A 17,228-nucleotide genomic window follows, 5' to 3' on the forward strand; every position below is an offset into this window, starting at 1 on the left:
GGCTTGTGGTGGTTTATACACTTTGATCATGCCTAATATAATGGCAGATATTTTTATTACTTATAAATGGTTAAGCGTTTTTTGAACCCCACCAAGCTCTTTGTGTCCATAATATACTGTGGCCGTGAGTTCCACAGATGAATTAAGCACAGTGCTTTTTTTGAAAAATACCCTCTCACTTCTTATTAAAAGAGCACAGCAGATTGTTACTGAGAAGTGTGAAAAAGAGCTGGATAACAAAGGAAAAAAGACTTGGGCTGGCAGGGAAGGAAGAGAACGGACTTGCTTTAGGTAATAACGGGCTAACACACAGGGAAGGGGAACTGTGCACTCTGTATCTCGACGGAATACCCTGCACCCCCGTGTTCATCCTTATAACATGATTGTGTGGTATCCAATGCAAAGTTTGTCATGTTGAGTGTTTTTGGAAGGCTCATGATGCAGTGAGCATTGTTGTTATAGTAATGTTATAGGTTGCAATTTCATGTATATAGTTATGAGGCTGAAAATGTGTCCTCATCGCGTAAAACAAGCCCAGGCAAAACTCTCCAGGAGCAGAGGGGCAGTTCACACCTCGTCAGGGCATGAATGGGACAAACCCAGCCCAGCCTCACAGGAACAAAGGACACTGGCCTAGGCAGCAACAAAGGATCTGTTAGACTCTCGAGTGAGTCACCCCCCTTCCCTTGGTCAGTTTGGGACTACGATGAGGTAATGCTCACCTGACCCTGTAGGGGGGAGGGCAAAGTCAATAGGGAAGAAAGAACATGATAAAAGGGAGAGACATTTGCCATGCTCTTCCTCTCTCTTCCACCCCCATCTACAAACACCACCACCAAGCAACTGAAGGGGAGAGCCTGACTGAAGAGCAACCAGCCAGCCTGTGGTGAGAAGCATCTAAGTTTGTCAGGGCACTGAAAGTGTTGAAATCAGCTTAGAATGTGTTTTGCATTTATTTCATTAGACCAAATCTGACTTGTTGTGCTTTGACTTATAATAACTTAAAATCCATCTTTTGTAGTTAATACATTTGTTTGTTTATTCTACCTGAAGCAGTGCATTTGGTTTGAAGCATATCAGAGACTCCCCTTGGGATAACAAGCCTGGTATATATCAATTTCTTTGTTAAATTGACAAACCCATATAAGCTTGCAGCGTCCAGCGGGCATAAGTTGACACTGCAAGACGGAGGTTCCTAGGGTTGTGTCTGGGACCGAAGATATTGGCTAGTGTCATTCGGTTGCGCTATCCAAGCAGCGGCTAGCCAAAAGTGCTCACTCACGTCTCTGGGAGCAGCTTATGTGCCAGAGGCTGTGTGTGAACAGCCTGGGAGTGGGGGTTCTCACAGAAGAGCAGGGTCAGGCTGGCTCCCAGAGTTGAGGATCGGAGGGTTTGTCTCGGGTTGTGAATTGCGACACTGGCATGTAAAATCATTTCCCAGTCAGATAGTTCCCCAGTGGCCAAGTGTTTTGAAAGGTCTGGTGTTCAGGTTAGAATTCATGCAGTGACTAATTAAAGGAGTTAACTGCTTATGCTTGGTGATGGTCACTCACATTAAGATGATGATGATTTCATTTGTTAATCCTTTAGGCTATAGAGAGTTCACATGTAGCTAATTGGGCAGATATTTATGCACAGGGTTAGTAGCTGTGGTGATCGCTGTAGCATTTTATTGGCAAGACTCGAATGATTGAATTTCTTTTCCTCTCACATTACTGACCTTCTGTTTTGCCGCAGGGGCTGTCGTTCTCCTGTCTCTTTGGAGAGCATGGCCACACAAAGGCTGTCACTAATCACATTTTGCATTTATATGGGGCTTTTTATCCCAGGGTCCCTCACTCTTGGGAAAGGACTGGTTAGCCGTTGTTTAAAATTCCCCACCGAATCATATTTCGCTGAACTCCTCCAGTTTGGTGTCGCTCAACACACACTTTAATAACCCCGATACAAGTCCTGAGTTTTCTTCTGCAAGTCTGATCTCAGTGGGGAACCAACATCTGCAACAGGCACTTCCCTAAACCAGGGTTAGTTACAGAACTGCATGGTGGGGAAGAACATTGATGGTTGAACGAGATGAGAATGTGCAGAACTTCTATTCGCTAGGCCGGCATGTGGTGTTTCTTTAATCTTTCCATTAGTTTTTGATGCATATAAATACAAACAAATATGTCTGGCCAAATAATAGATCAGATGCAGATGCCAACAGGTAAGGTGCTGTTTATCTACACACAGGAGGCAGGGACGTGTCAGTCATTTAGGAATGATGGTGGGTGAAGGAAAGGCTCATTCCCCATTAAAATAGCGGGTGTATATAGACAACCCCACACAGCGCAGCTTAGGGAGGACCCCTCCTCCTCCATGACTAGATCTTTGTCTCCACATCTCTGCACACCTGCAGGGCAGTGACTATACTTTCAGATGCCCCTCTGCCCGGCCGATGTCTCTGGGGGTCGAGGGTCTGTGCTCCACAGTGCTCAGACACAGGGTCAGCACTGAACCAAGAGCTGAACCCTGTAGCTGGGGGGCCAGATGTAAGAGCATGTTGCCGGTTCAGGACCCTTGTTGCAGCTGCCAGGTGCACAGAATGGGCCCTCTTTTGAATGTACACTGACCATCCTCCCAGCTGGGAGCTATCGCTGGCTGATGCAAGTGTATGTTTGTGCTGGAATGACTTGGGTCACAACAGTTAATGGCTAATCCTGGTCAATATTTCCTAGATTACACAGTACACAGCCCAGAGGCAGTATGAATCCCTGATCCCTAACCCTGAAACCAGTAACCCCCCACTTCCTTGGGCACAGACCCTCTGCCTAGTTATCCTCACTGGCACTAGGAGGCTGGGTTCCAGGAGAAGGGGCTGCAGCATTTTGAGGCACGTATGTCAGCGAAGTGAACGGTGTGTCACATTCTCGCTTGTCAGCTGTGACATATCACTTAGGCCGTGCCAGGCCCCTGAAAATGGTTGGCTTTGGGACCAGTGCATCAGCCAAGGGCTTGTATGTGTGTCAACATCACAGAGCCGGAAATAATCACCGCATTTTTGCTGCATTCACGGATTTGAGGAACCCTCTCCCACGCATTTCCAGCAAGGATTTCCCGCAGCAGGCCAGTAGCAGCCTCCCCTACAGCGGACAGCTGAAGGCATGAACATCACTTAGTATGAACAGCCTCTCATGGTCTGAAATAAACAGTTCTATGCTATTGCTCACAAGCCACAGGAGCCCCACATCTGCAGAGCTGCTACCTACCAACCACTCTGCCTTGGGGAGTCTCTCTTTGGCCTGAACTGGCCAGCACCTCGGCTGGTGTCAGGACAGGAAGATCTAAGCAGGAGACGTTTGGGGTTAAAGCCACACTCCTATGGGGGGTCCTGTCCCTGCCCCGTCAGCCCCAACTTGGAGGCGGGACCCAACAGGAGAAAATCCCTGTTTAGATCCTAGAAGGAATCAGCGGAAACAAGGTTTCCATGTTTCACACAAGCTTAGCTGTCACTTTAGCATCTGCGATCCGCCCTAACTATTGTGTATTCGCATCTTCACTGCAGCGTGGGTAAGATATGGGTTGTGCACAAATAACCTCTAGAACTGTTATCACAGCCTCTCACATCACTGTTGACCTTGTCCCCTAGGATGTGATCACACCTCCTACCTACCTCCACTCCACCCAAGTGCTTTAGCACTGCACTGGGACACAATCAGCAGCATAGCACAACACATATAGGACACAGGGCCACATCCTCAGCGGGTGTCGCACCACCCATTCCAGTGGCTTGTCTGGCCCTGGCTCTTTTTAAAAAATGCCAAAGAGAACAGACGTCTCAAAGCCAGGACTTCAAAGTCCCGCAGCCTCCTTTAGCAGAAAGCCATGGCAAGCAGGAAGCAATGGGCTGCGATAAACTAATGTGATAAATGCCTCAGCAGCAGCGTTTTGAATTATCTACACTGCTGCGAGATCTTATCCGGCCACCCAGCCAGCAATGAGCTACAATCACCTAGGCCTGGAAGGCAGAAGAGCATTATCTGCCGTTTCAGCATTGGGTGTTCTCTCGCGATAACACATTGCAATCGAGGAAGAGTTCTGCAGGAGTGAAAAGAATCAAGACGGTATCATCCAGTTTAGGGCTGAGCGATTTAACCCACTGCAGACCCTGGAGGCATCAAAAGGGGATGGATGGATTGAAGAACTTCTACCGCACCCTGCCTCCGAGGATCTCCAAGCACTGCACAGACGCTGCCGAGTGCTAGTTGAATTTTATTATGGACGGGGAAAATGGAAGGCACAGAGCTGTTTCGGTGGCTGGTCACAGAGCAGTCTGTAGCCAAGCGGAGAACAGAACCCAGCCCTGTGCCTTAGACACAAGAGTCGATTTCCTTCAGCTAACGAAGCGCGAGAGGGGGCTGGTGGCCTTGCATGGCATCTCTAGACATGGGGCTCAAATCCTTTGGTTGGTCACAAGTGAAAATGAAGGTGGCAGTTTCATCCTAGTCCCCATGTCAGTCTGTCACAGGCTGGGTCGTCTCAGCTCAGGCAAGGCCAAGGACTGGAGCGGCTAGTGGGAGGTGAGCACATTTGCAGGGGGGAGCGTACTACCATCGGCCCATTTCCTCAAACTGATGCTGTTAATTTCTCTCTCGGGATCCAGACAATCTCTCCCTCACCTCAGACACGCTGCATCGGGAGATTTCCACGGTAAAGCAGCCCCCTGGGGAGACCCTGCTCCAAAAGAGTTGCTTGAAGATGTACTACTTGGCCCAGGGCATCAGGAGCCAATAGCACCCCCAATTCAGATCGCCACTGAGCCCCAGAGAACTCCCATTAAACCCCTTGGGCAGCTGCAGGTCCAGGCTTTCAAGGGTCTAAGTTAGCAGCAGTTTGGGCTGGGGAGAAGAAAAGGGGTTCTTTTTGAGGGGGGGATCAGGGGCAAGTTTTAGCCAGTCACAAAAGTCCCTTTGCAAAATTTCTGGTTCTCTCTTTCATCGCCTGTCACTCTAGGAGTTGCCAGCCGCGGTCACTCCTGCTCTCCTCTGCCTAGGGGGGAGTTAAGGATCCCCTGGCCCTTTGTGGGTCTGGATGCTGGGGTTTCCCATTCACTAGGTGTGATGAACAAAGGAGCTATTCCAAGGCACGTCATGACTGCCACGTCAGCCGACCCAGATGCTGCACCATCAGCATCTTATTTAAGAGCTTTGGGATACCCAGAGGAGGAGAAGTGCTGCGTAAAAACAACCCACACACACGTGTTTACTTTCTGAGGAACAGCAGCTCTTTTCAGCACAGCGGTCACGCCAGTGGACACAACACAAATCAGAGATGGGCTCAGCAGCAGCGGCTGGAAAGGGCAAAATAAATCCATCAGACGTCAGCACGACCCCAGTTCCCTTATTAGCCCCTGGAACATAAATAGATGCAGGAAGCAGCATCTGGATGCAGATGAGGGTGAGGTTGGGATGTCAAGGCTGAACCGGAGGCCAGGATGGGTTAGCCCCCATCATGTCTCCTCTGGTAAGAGACAGGCCCCAGCGTGGGAGAATTCTCTAAGCGCAGGAATTCTGGAGCTTTTGGCCCAGGATGGAAAGAATCCTATTCAATTCCTCTTCCTGAAAGATTTTAGCTGCCTCTGAACAGGAACCTGAAATCAGGCCCCTGTCTGAAATCAGGCTTGACCTGGAATCAAATCCTAGGGGAAGGTTTGGCTCCAGACACTCAGATCTGACTCCTTCCTCTTATAAAACGCAGGGTGACTCGTGGTTGAGGTTCTGGTTTTGCCCTAAGGATAGTGCCCAGATAGAGAAGGGCACAGGGCCTGGGAACATCCCCAAAGAAGGCTCCTGGGGGACTGGGACACTAGGTCTGATCAGGTGCAGACAGCAGCCGAGCAACAGTGCTGGGAAACTAAGCTAGACACCGGGATAAAATAACGCTGGCCACAGAGAGACTGCAGACAGCCAGGGAAAGTTAAAAGGACTCTGCTCAGCAAGATCAAAGGCTCCAACCGTGCTCTTTACTCCTCCTCACCAAATCAAAGGCACCAGGACTACTCTCAGGAGGAAGGGCATGCAGCTCTGGGCTGCTGGTGCCTAGACACCCTGGAACGGAGGTGACAGCTCACACCTCGCCCAGACTACGCCAAGAACCTCAGGTCTATTTGCATCCAGCTTGCGGCCTGGAGCCTTCCCCTGGGGATTAGGACACCTGCCTGCTAAACTGAAGCCCAGCAGCTATTCTGTCCCTCGTCCCATGGCACAGGCAGGTGTGTTTGTTCCACAGGGAGATGGGAGTCACAGAACATGCCCTACGAGCTTGCATTTGCCCTCTGGCAGACATGAACGCTCCCGAACCAGTCCCGATTTCCTGCTGCATTCTCTCTTTCAGCTAAGAAGGCACGGCTTATTTTACAATGACCATGAAAGAAATAATCCTCAGCCCTAAACACAGCAATCTTAGGTTCCGATTTGTATATTCCTCCTGCTCGCCCTCTTTCATTTTAATAGCCCCGCTCCCCATGTGACAGCCGTCAGCAAAGCCCCTTCCCCGGAGCACAGGCTGAGCCTAGCTAGACATCAGGAACAATCAAGTGCTGTTTGTGGGTCATAGGACTTGTGAGGAGTGAAGGTCTTTACACCACTGGCAAGTATATTTGTCTCTGTCTGTTCATGCACGGAGCGCATTGCTGCTGGCATAGGCAGGCTTCACTTTCTAGTGCTTGCCAAGAACACTACCTCGGCCCTGATGTGTGGGAGGGGAGCTGGGAACTAGGGACTGGTAATTAGTTGTCCATGCTCTTTGGAGCCCCGAGTTGAGATGGGAGGGGAGGGAACTCTCTGAAGGTTTGGCAGCTCGTACCTCCGTGGCACTCCTGTCCTCCCGCACTTGCTGCTTCTCAGAGTTTCTGAGCTGGCGTCAGAACTAAGTGTCCCAGGGCTAAGGGTGGATTATGTATTTCTTGTCTCTGGTAACAAGAAACAGAAAAGGAAGCTGGGAAGTCCCTGCTTTGCAGCCAGTGTTCATAGTAACGCACGCCCTGCAGAGATCACCAGGATGAGCTTGCATACAAGCAGCACAATTAGATGAAGAGATAACGGACAGTAGGTCAGACTTACTGCAAGACAGCCAGTTAACTCTCCAGCACGCTGCTGAGAGCATGAGCAGAAGCTGTTCCTTCTAGAGGGGAACAAACGAGCTTTACCGCCAGATCTGTGTAGTATTTTATGTTTCACTAAAAACTCCTCAGGGACCAACATTTCCTGAAGTCCTGGGCCATTAATGTGGAAACACCTGCTCTCCATATAGGACTAGGGGCCCAGTTCTGGTCTCAGCAGTCTGAGGCAGAAGTAACGTCACAGAACTGAGTGCAGATACAATGGGGTGACACGGAACCAGGCCTGAGAATACCAGCTCGTTCAAGATTCTGATCACAGTTACCCCAGTGTAATCCCAGAGCCCCTCAATGTGTTACACCTGTGCAACGAAGATCAGAATCTGGCTTATGTTCACCAGCGAACGCTAGACGTGATGCCACTGAAGCCAGCGAGGCTCCACTATGTTTACGCTGGCCCCTAAACTGGAGCACAAGTCATAAGATATGGGTCTTCATTTAGGACCACACCATCCCCATGCTGACAAGAACACAGAGCCCTCCCCTGGCACCAGGCCCTTGAGAATTCAAAACCCCAACCCTACACAGTCAGAATGGATGATGCTTCTCCATGAAAACCCCTGGGTCCCCTTCCCATCTAGCAGCATGGGCAGCTCAGGGGCTGTTGGGTCACTGGTCCCTGCTCCAGACGTGGACCGAATTGGGGCAGAAGGTGCATGTTCGAAGCGGATGTGGCTCTGAAAATACACCACTTTACCAGGGAGTTTGCTGTACAGAAGCGCAGCTCCTCTGATCCTCACCCTTCGCCAGCCACATCCTTCTAATGCCCTGGAAGCCTTAACCATGCTGGGTTCATGCAGAAGGACTCCAGCTGGGGAGTCGGCTGCCCAGGGTCTGTTCCCCTCCCTGCTCCCAGCTTGAGGGTTTCGGGGTGTGTCCCAGTGCTCTGCACAGCAGAAAGGCGCACAGGGCCCAGGAAGCAAGGGAAGAGATTGGAATGGGATGCTGCTGGCGTGAGCCCAGCCGGGATGTTTAACTCCTTGCTGTAACTAACCAGACGTAATTCCAGAGATCCTTCAGCTTCTTGCCCCTTCCTGACTCTGAATGTTCCAGAGCAGTTTTTCAGACCACAGCCCTGAGCCCCATGGTACCTCTACGCAGTGTACATTGGTCCTACTTCCAGTCCATACAGGTCAAAATAGGACAGGCTTCCAGGATATATCCACCTTTCCTGCTGTGACGCAGGCCAATAGGAATTCCCCAGCAGGAAACTTGCATGAATATGTTAAGGAAGCCTGGATGAATTACTCTCTTTCCATGGCTGCAGGTGCCATACACCAGCAAAAGCAGAGCCAGAAAGCAGCTGATGGGTCACTGCATAGCTCACTGAGAGACACAGAACCATCTCAGATCCAAGTAACAGCTTCAGGAAGCACAACACCCAGGGCAATGGGGCCGGATCCTAATTGGGGTCTCTGGGCACTGCCGCAATACAGACAATCAATAATGTTTTAATGGGTTTGAATTGTTATTTACACAGAGTAAAGGCCGCCTTCATGTGCTCAATAGCAGAGGTGGATTTCGGCTGTGTTTGTTGGGGCAGTAGACAGTGCTTTGGGAGTCAGGTTTTAACATTAAGCAACCAGACTTAAGTAGTTCTCCAGAAGTCATTGACCAAGGGCCTAACAGCACACACTCCCAGTGGAGCACGAGTGTTACTAAAATTAAGTTGAGTGTGATTAGAAATACTGCTCCCCAATTAGACTTCAATAATAACTGGTGACTCTTCACAGTGAGCTGTAAAGAAGCTGTATTGTTGTGTCCCAGTTTTACTGTTCCTGTAGATGCAAACAAATAGACACGGTAGTTTGGGTCCTGCCCCCCCTTCACTTTGGGACTGGTAGGGCTACAGATCAGGTTTCAGCCTCGAGCTGTAGTCACCATCCACAGCTTCCTAGGACTGCCAGAGTCCTCCAGCACAGAGGACCTGAGATTTCTGCTATGAGAAGCAAATCAAGTGATCAAAACCCTTGCTGAAGACATAATAAAGACAATTCCTTGGAGGCCCCCTCCTAAAGGCACAGTAAAGAGCACAGTACACAAGTTTCTTGACTTTGCCGTTCATCTTTAAATAGAGTGAGAGCAGTGACACATATCACAACCAAGGAAAGGCCCATCAGAAAAGCATGAGAAGGAACCCCGCAGAAGAAAGCCACCATCAAACAACCGTTCTGCTTCACAAGGCAGCTTTAACCCATGCCACCCTAACGGCCTTTGCTTCTTTGATGAGTAGCTGAGGGTAGGAGGATAGCAAATAGATTCTTAATGCAGCACCTGTCGCTTGTTAACCCTTTGTTTCCCTAGGCTACATAAGAATCTGGTTGCGGTTAGTCTTGTCTCTGACTGTGAAACACCCATGAGAGCACAGACCTATTGCAGTGGAGTGAAACAAGCCAGCTGTGCTCAATAAGTGTGCAATGAGAAAGCCAGGAGGACATGGTCTGCGGCTGTTAAAATGGGTGACTGTCAGAAGGTCTCTTTAGGCAACCCATGAGTCTGAACCTCACACAGATACGAACACCTGCTCCCTTTTCCCCCCCAAATCACGTTCTCCCTCATCTGAGGCTCAGCAGGCTCTATGCATCACTCCTTATAAACTGGCACAAGGGTATTTTTCCATCGTCAAGTTAACATATTGTTTAGTACAAGCTAACATCAGATAAAACTAATTTAAGCTCCTTCTGTACTGGGTGTCTTGGATTAATTTGGCAGGCTACCCGGCTAGGCTGAAGCTACATTTGGCTCCCTGGAGATGCTAAATATCAGTGGTGCAATAGCAATACCTAGTTTTTAAAGGGCTCATAACAAAAACTGCCCCAGGCTCCTGCCTCTCGAGTCAGAGAGGGCTTCTCCGGGTTAGGGCAGGAAACTGAGCAGTGCAATGCATCGCTTCTATTATAAACTCACAGCCTGGTTTTGTTGTGGGAAAACACAAACGTAATTTAATTTGAGGACTGGCTCAGAGATCTGATGATCTGCGCAGTGTCTGGTGCTGAAAATGAGGGCTATTAGAAGGTAGCACACTCGGTAGTTTATGGAGGCAGAGCTCACTGCACACACCGGGGCTCCTGGCAGCCCTTCATTCCACCCACAAGCTCCCTGTCTGCTATCCTGCCAGCCCCCTCTTCTTCAGGGACTCCCTGCAATTCCCCCTAGTCGCTTCCCTGCTAGGGCCTCTGTTTGCCCCCCATTCCTCCTATCAGAGGGTCCCCCATTCTCCCTTCATGTTCCACAAGCTGGGTATACTTCCCCCTACTCCCTTTCTTCTTTCTAAATGGGAGAGAAGTCATTCAGCATGTGAAAGGACTGAGAGGATGTTTGCAGGGTTGTTGTATCCTGGTTGATCCCAGGATATTAGAGAGACAAGCTGGGTGAGGGGACAGCTTTTATTGGATAAGCGGAGATGAGCAGGGGTATTGATTAACAAGAGCCATCAACCAGTTCTTCGATCTACAGACTGTTGCAGAAGCGCTAGAGGTCGGGGGTGTTGCTCTGCTAAAGAGCTGGCAAGGGCTCCGTTTGTCCCCCAGTTTCCCCTTTTCCCCAAAACTCAACAGGGTTCTGGCCATCGATGGCTAGAACATCCCCTGAATGCTGGAGTTGATTGGATGCAGCATTCAAAAGTTCTCTTTACATACCGACAGAGCAATGCCCCGGAGTTGAGTGTAAGGGCTTTGCAAGCTTGGCCAACTATCAACAAGATCAGCAATTGTAGCTGTCATTGAAATGTGAACCTCCTCTGGGAGTATGAGAGTTTGGGTTGCAGGGAATAAAAAAAAAAGAGCCTGATGTATAAAATTTGATTTAAAATAATCTGAGCTCATTGTTAAAGCATGGAGGGATTCCTGTGCATGCTGGCTAGTGTGTTGTGGAGGTCCAGGAACTTTATGGGTCTGATCCAAAACCCACTGAAGTCAATGAGCATCTTTGATTTGACTTCGTCTGGCTTTGGATCAGACCCTAGACTGAGGTCTTCTTGTGGCATTGATTTTAAAGGAGAACTCCCCATCGATTTCAGTTCCTGCACCTTAGCCTGTGGTATCTTTCCTCTTTTCTGATTATAATTTTAAGAGACTTTCCCACCTGGGATTTAAGAGACTTAATGAAGCTGTAAGACCCAACGGGCTGGGTGGTATGGCCTCATATGGCTGAAGACTGACTGCTATTAACCTCTAAGGAAGGTCCCTGTTACACCATAATATAAACTGCTTTGTCTAATGGGATTGTAAAATTTTCATCTCTAAAGGAAAAAGCCCTAGCAAGAGAGTGAATGGAATATTTCCATTAGTGATAAAACGGTGCTACTTTGACAGAACTAGAAATTGTCAGTGTGTGGTCCCACTGCGCAAGAACTGAAAACCTCTCCACATCTGTGTGTAATTTTAAATCGCTCTCTCGGTGTAGAAAGAGCAGCTGCCAGCGTTCTCCTGGCCGTTTGAAACCAAGCCGGGTGGGGAGCGTGATGAAAAGGGGATGAGAAAACCTGACTGGGGTCGATGTTTAAAGACTTTAACATTTGAATCCCACCAGACAAAATTCTTTCCTTTTCTGAACACACTTGTGCTTCTCTGTTAGGCAATAGACACTCGACGGTCTATTCTGACGCTGAGAAAACAGGGGAGCAAAGCTGGTGATGAATGAGGGGCAGCCTATGCTAGGAACCCAAGCTAGCCCCCCTTACATGAGGAATCCAAGGGGGATGCAATGTCGTAGCCAATAGAGCCAATAATCTATATAGCAGTGCCCGTCGCCCACCCAGCCCTGTGACTGGCTTGGCTCACAAATCGTGGGGCCTGGCCATGCTGCTGGTGGCTCTGGCCTCAAATGCCTGTCTGCCTGCCTTTAGTATCTGCCGTTATAGTAGTAGATAAATCCCCATGGCAGCCTGGGGTAAATCCCCCAGTGCGCTCATGCCAGCTCCAGGGCAAGCCCTTCTCATGCACCCAGACTGAACCGGGCTGGCCCTGCAGAGAGTCTGCTGCTGGGACTGCATGCAGGGAGACGCTCTCCTTTTCCGCTCTGTGCTGCCCCGCTACTGCTCAGCCTGCAGGGGGGCATGCGGGTGGAGGTATCTGCTGTCGGCTGCCCGAGGGCCCTGCTGGCAAAGGACTGTAGGCTGGGAGGACAGGGACTCCATGCGGAAGAGGCAGCGGGCACAGGGTTCTGCCCATGCTGTCCCCCTTCCACAGGAGGGATTCACAAGTCACTGTCTGGTTGCCTAGTGGGTCAGTCTGTCCCCAGCTGGATAAACTCTCTGCTTACAAACCTGCTGCTGCCTGTCCCCGAGATGCATCGGAGCACAGGCCGCTGTAGCCATAAAGACGCCAGCATCTGGATTGGTTATTAACATTGTCTCTAGTGCATGGGAAGGTGGGCTCCAGACTCCGTGCCTTTGAGAAAGTGGGGCATGATGGAGCAAAGGCTGAAAATCACTGTTATGCTGGCCTGGACATGGTGCTCAGAAGCCAAGAGTCCTGCTCTGATCCAGGCACCACTGGGGAGGGGAACGGGGAGGAGGCATTTCAAATAGCTTCAGCTTTCAAAACTCACCACTGGCTTTTAGAGTTCCTGGCCTGCGGCACCTTGGGCCTGGATTTTCAATGGCACAGAGCGGGCACAACTCCAACTGAAGTTGATGGCAGAGAAGGGAGCTCTGCATCCCTGAAAAATCGGACCTGAGGTGTCTCACGCTGGGCACCCAAAATCAGTGCCCACTTTTGAAAATGCTGCCCTCCACCTTTCCATGTGTCCCAATCTGTAGGTTAGGGGCTGTGCCACTTACTCACTTCTGGAGGATATTGTGTTGATGTTGGCACAGTTCTTAGAAATGTAAGAGTGCTGGATAAATACTCAAGTATTGTCAAGAATCTGTGGACAGCCCCGAGGTCCCTTGTTAGTATGGTGCCACCCAGAATTGGATAGCAGTTGCAGGAATAGAACTCAGATCTTCCAGTACAAAATCACAAGCCCTTTCTACTTAAGCTTGAGGGAAATCTCCTGTCCCAACTAGCAGTAGAGGGGCCATGGTACACATCTATGTAGTTCCCTCTAGTAGTGGACAGCTGCACACACAAGAGCTGGCTGCAGGGATGATAATTCTATTTTGTGAAGGATTCTGAGGTTTTGAAAATTGGCTTCGTTTTGAATTAGAACAAAACCCCAAAGTTTCAAAATTCTCCGAAGGAAAATTTGCATTAAAATATTTTGTTTCAACAAAAGTGAAACTTTGTTTCAATCTCAACTTTTATATTATACGTAACAGGATGAAACGTTCATTTCAAAAATGTCAAAAAGGGATGTTTTCCATTGCCAGAATTCCTCTCCCCACAAAATGAAATTTAGACAAAATCAACGTGATTGCAAACCATTTCGATTTTGACAGAACTGCATTTTCCGATGCCCCTCCTAATTGGTGACACTAGCACGTGCCTTTATTTTGGCGTTATGAATAAACACTCTGGTATCCTTGGATGGTAGGTGCTATTTTATATAAAATAGGGAGGCATTCTGAGTCCAGAAATAATCTCAGATATTTCCCAGATTTCATTCATGCTCCTGCGGCGCAGGGGATGAACTGAAACGCCAACCAACCGCTTAGAAAGAGAATCGGGACTGTCAGTTTGTTGGGGGTCACTGAAAAAAAAAGTCTAAGGCCTGAAGCCGACATGGTGACTGATCCAGCCACAGACTTAGAGGGCTCAAATATCCAGCACTGTTATCACTGGCCTTGTAATGCTTTCCCAAGAATGGTGTTGAAAGCATGGGGAGCTCTTAGGTCCAGCCCTTGAAGCTGTGAAAGCAAACCTATTCCTGAAAAGCTCTCCTGAAAGACTGAAACCCCAGCGCTTCCTCTTTTTCAGTTCTGCCGGCCAAGCAACCCCTGCAAGCAGCAAGTTATTTATTATTGCAACCTGTCAGAGCAGCTCTGAATGCACAGAGTTCTCCCAGCACCTGGTCTGGATTGCTTAGGAGCAACTTAACACCAAAAGGGTGACCGAGCCACCTGGTTCTATGGCTGCTGCAGCAGACAGGAAAGGCCCGCAGGGCTAACTAAGGGAAAGATGGCCTTTAAAATGGCCAAGCTCAAGTGGCCAAGATCAAGTGGTAGTTTCAGATTAAATTAAGAAGCGAAAACTAACTTGCCGAGCGGAGCCTGGCTGCCCAATAATAGTGTTTAGCGTCTGGCAGCACTAACCCACCCCTGATGAATAGCGTCGCAAGCTGCCTGCTAACGGGGGGTGTTGAATTCCGAAGGAAACTACTAATTACGGCATTCTGTCTCCTGAAAGGCTCTGAGCTCTCTCGCTCCGTCGCAGGCACTCAGCAGCCAGGGGAAATGGTGCTTTCATCGCAAACAGATTATTAACCTTCAGCCCCTGCTACGGCACGAAGGCCTCCTGAGTGCACGGGCCCCAGAAAGCGCCACTCGCTTTGATGGGGAGCTTGTGTCACCAAACCAAACAGCCTTGGGCAGGCGGGACAGGGGCAGGGGGCAGACGGCTGGTTCCACTGGCCTGCCCATGTGCTTTCTATAGGGGAGCACCACCAGCCTAGCTCCATGCAGCACTCATGCCACAGCCATCTGCTTTGCTTCAGCACATTCCTCCTTGTAATTTTTTTTTTTTTTTTAGCTCTGTAACTTTCCTTCCTAGCCGTTCGGTAGCTGCTGCTTGCACACGGGCTGTCTCCACTTTGTAATTGCCTCAAAACAGGTTGTCTGAACCTTCAGCACAGCGCAGGAGAACAGCCCAGACATGCTGAAGTCAAATAGGCCTCCAGGAATTCTGGCTCCATTTAAAAATAACCATCAGGGCGGAGAAATGCCGCAGACAGCTGTATGCATCTCACCCATATATCTTCCCCGTTCCTTTTGGTCCGCCCAGCACCAACTGCTCCAGAATTCAGTTCTGGGGGGGTGCCAATGAATTGAAATCTAGGGGGGGGATGTCTTATACTTCTATAAGAGGATCAACTATAGGATTTTAATAACCCTCTGCCCTGCCCACCCTGCTTTCCATTTGGATTCTGCATGCCCACCCCTGCGCAAGGAATTGTTTTAAGCCCAGATGAAGCTCCTCTTGCCTTACAAAAAGCCCCAGATGAAGCATGAGTATGGGACAAAATTGTTCCAATGTGCTCACAAACCCCATTCCCTGCTGCTCACTTACAGGCTTGTCAGACAGACAGGGGAGGTAAAAATGGTGGTAGCAAGTTTCTTTTTACATAGGACACCCACTGTTTCCACTGGAATAATATTGACCACAAAGATTCTATTTACATTAGGGTAGTACCCGGAAGCCCTTAATCAGGTGTCAGGCTTGACTGAGCAAGGCACAGCACAGGCTCACAGGAAAACACATTCCCTGCTTTCAAGAGCATGCAAATTAAATTAAGACCAGATGCAACACGTGGGTGTAGCAAACTACAGGACAGAGAGGGGTTGTAGTGGTAAGAACATGAAGTTAGATGGGCTGACAATGCACCCAGCTTGGGGGTTCCATTTCCAAATCACTTGAGGTAGCTTTGCCTTTTGTTTACAGCACAATATAAATCAAGAAAATAGCTATGGCACTCTCTCATCCTCCCAAGGGTGGAGCGTTACAGTTAATGGGGGCGGAAGGAGGCTGCAAGCCAGGCTGCTGGAAGAATTACAGCAAAGTTCTCCAGAACACTGGAATTATTCTTGTTCTAGACAGCAGTCACAGAGCAAGGTCTGCAGCCACCCTCTGACTGAAGTCTAGTGCACTCTTCCTGCTCCTGTGTATGGATAACTGTCTTATGCAGTGCAAGCATATATAAGAATATTTGGTCTATCTGGCCCCAGTCAAGGATTTTTCTTTCTGATAAGAAGCTAAAACAGCAGTAAAGACTCCCCCAAATATCTGCCACTCCCCAGCCCACTCTGTAAAGGCTGCTTTGATTCCCTAAGACCTTTGTGCTGTGCATTCATATTGCTCGTAGGGTAGGCTCAGGGACAGTGGTGAAATCCTTCAGAGCCTGATGGGCAGCCACAGCCTTACACAGTAGGTCATTCCACCTGTTCTGACCCAAGTTGGTAGCGAATGAAAATTGTTACCAGCTGACCATTGTTAAATGAGTTGACCAACTTCATTTCCAGATAGAAGTGCCCAGGCCACAACTGGCCCCTTGTTCACAGGTGCCAAGAGAAAAACCAAGGTCTGAATGAGTAGTGGAGACTGTGCTTGCCTGTGTGTCCTACAGAGGGTCTCTCCATGTGTGAGGAGAAGCGCAGTAGGGTGGCAATGCCATGCCTGCAGTCCCCGGCGTAGTGGGTCTGGTGTCTTGCAGGAACACGCACATCACTTGGGATATGGCTCCGCTGCAATCAAACACCTGTGGCATGGCTGCGACTGGCCTGGGTCAGCTGACTTGGGGGCTGGGCTATAAAACTGCAGTGTGGACATTCGGACACGCCGCAAAGTGGGTGGGTCTTAGAGCCAGGCACCAGCCCATGCACCTACACTGCTATGCTTAGCCCCAAGCCCCATGAGCCAGAGTCAGCTGACCTGGGCGCTGCAACTTGGCACCACGGAGTTTTTATTGCAGTGTAGACGTACCCGTGAATACGCTGCAGTGTGAGAGGGCAAACCAAACTCTGCCTTCTCCCTTCATTCTCTTTCTCTGCCCTGCTCTTCCTCCACTTTTCACCCTCCCATCACCTCCATCTTCTCATCCTCCCACTTCCCCTCTTTCCTCCCTCGCCACCCTGGGCTTTTGTTCCATTGATGGAAAGCATTCCTTGTCAGCCTGTGACAAACGGCACGTCGCGCGGGGCGCTCGGCTGGGGAATCCATTCATCCATTTCCCCTCTCGAACAAAGCTCTCCTCATCATCATACCAGGGAGGGAGTCGGTACCACTTGGCAACCAAACTCCTATTAAGTGCACTTGCTGGAAGGATTCCTGTTAGCTCCTGAGGAGTTGGAGGGCCGGGCAGTGGGTACCGTGGCTGGGGCATGTTTGTAGGGGAGATGGACACCAGGTTTTGGGGGGGGGGGCAGGGGAGTAGGGGTTTTGTCTGGCATGGATGGTTGTGCATGAGAGTGGGGTCA

At 49.6% G+C, this 17,228-nt stretch overlaps 1 protein-coding gene across 1 annotated transcript in view; it reads left to right on the forward strand.

The window, feature by feature from the left end:
- The first annotated feature begins 863 nt into the window (after positions 1-863).
- LOC311529285 (tyrosine-protein phosphatase non-receptor type substrate 1-like) overlaps positions 864-17,228 on the forward strand; it is a 44,920-nt gene continuing 28,555 nt past the window's right edge. The window contains exon 1 of the mRNA XM_084645158.1: positions 864-886. The gene's annotated coding sequence lies outside the window, so the exon portion shown is untranslated. The remainder of the gene's footprint in view (positions 887-17,228) is intronic.

The sequence above is a fragment of the Lepidochelys olivacea genome (assembly GCF_965140295.1).
Source record: "Lepidochelys olivacea isolate rLepOli2 genome assembly, chromosome: 13".
NCBI classification, from domain to species: domain Eukaryota; kingdom Metazoa; phylum Chordata; order Testudines; family Cheloniidae; genus Lepidochelys; species Lepidochelys olivacea.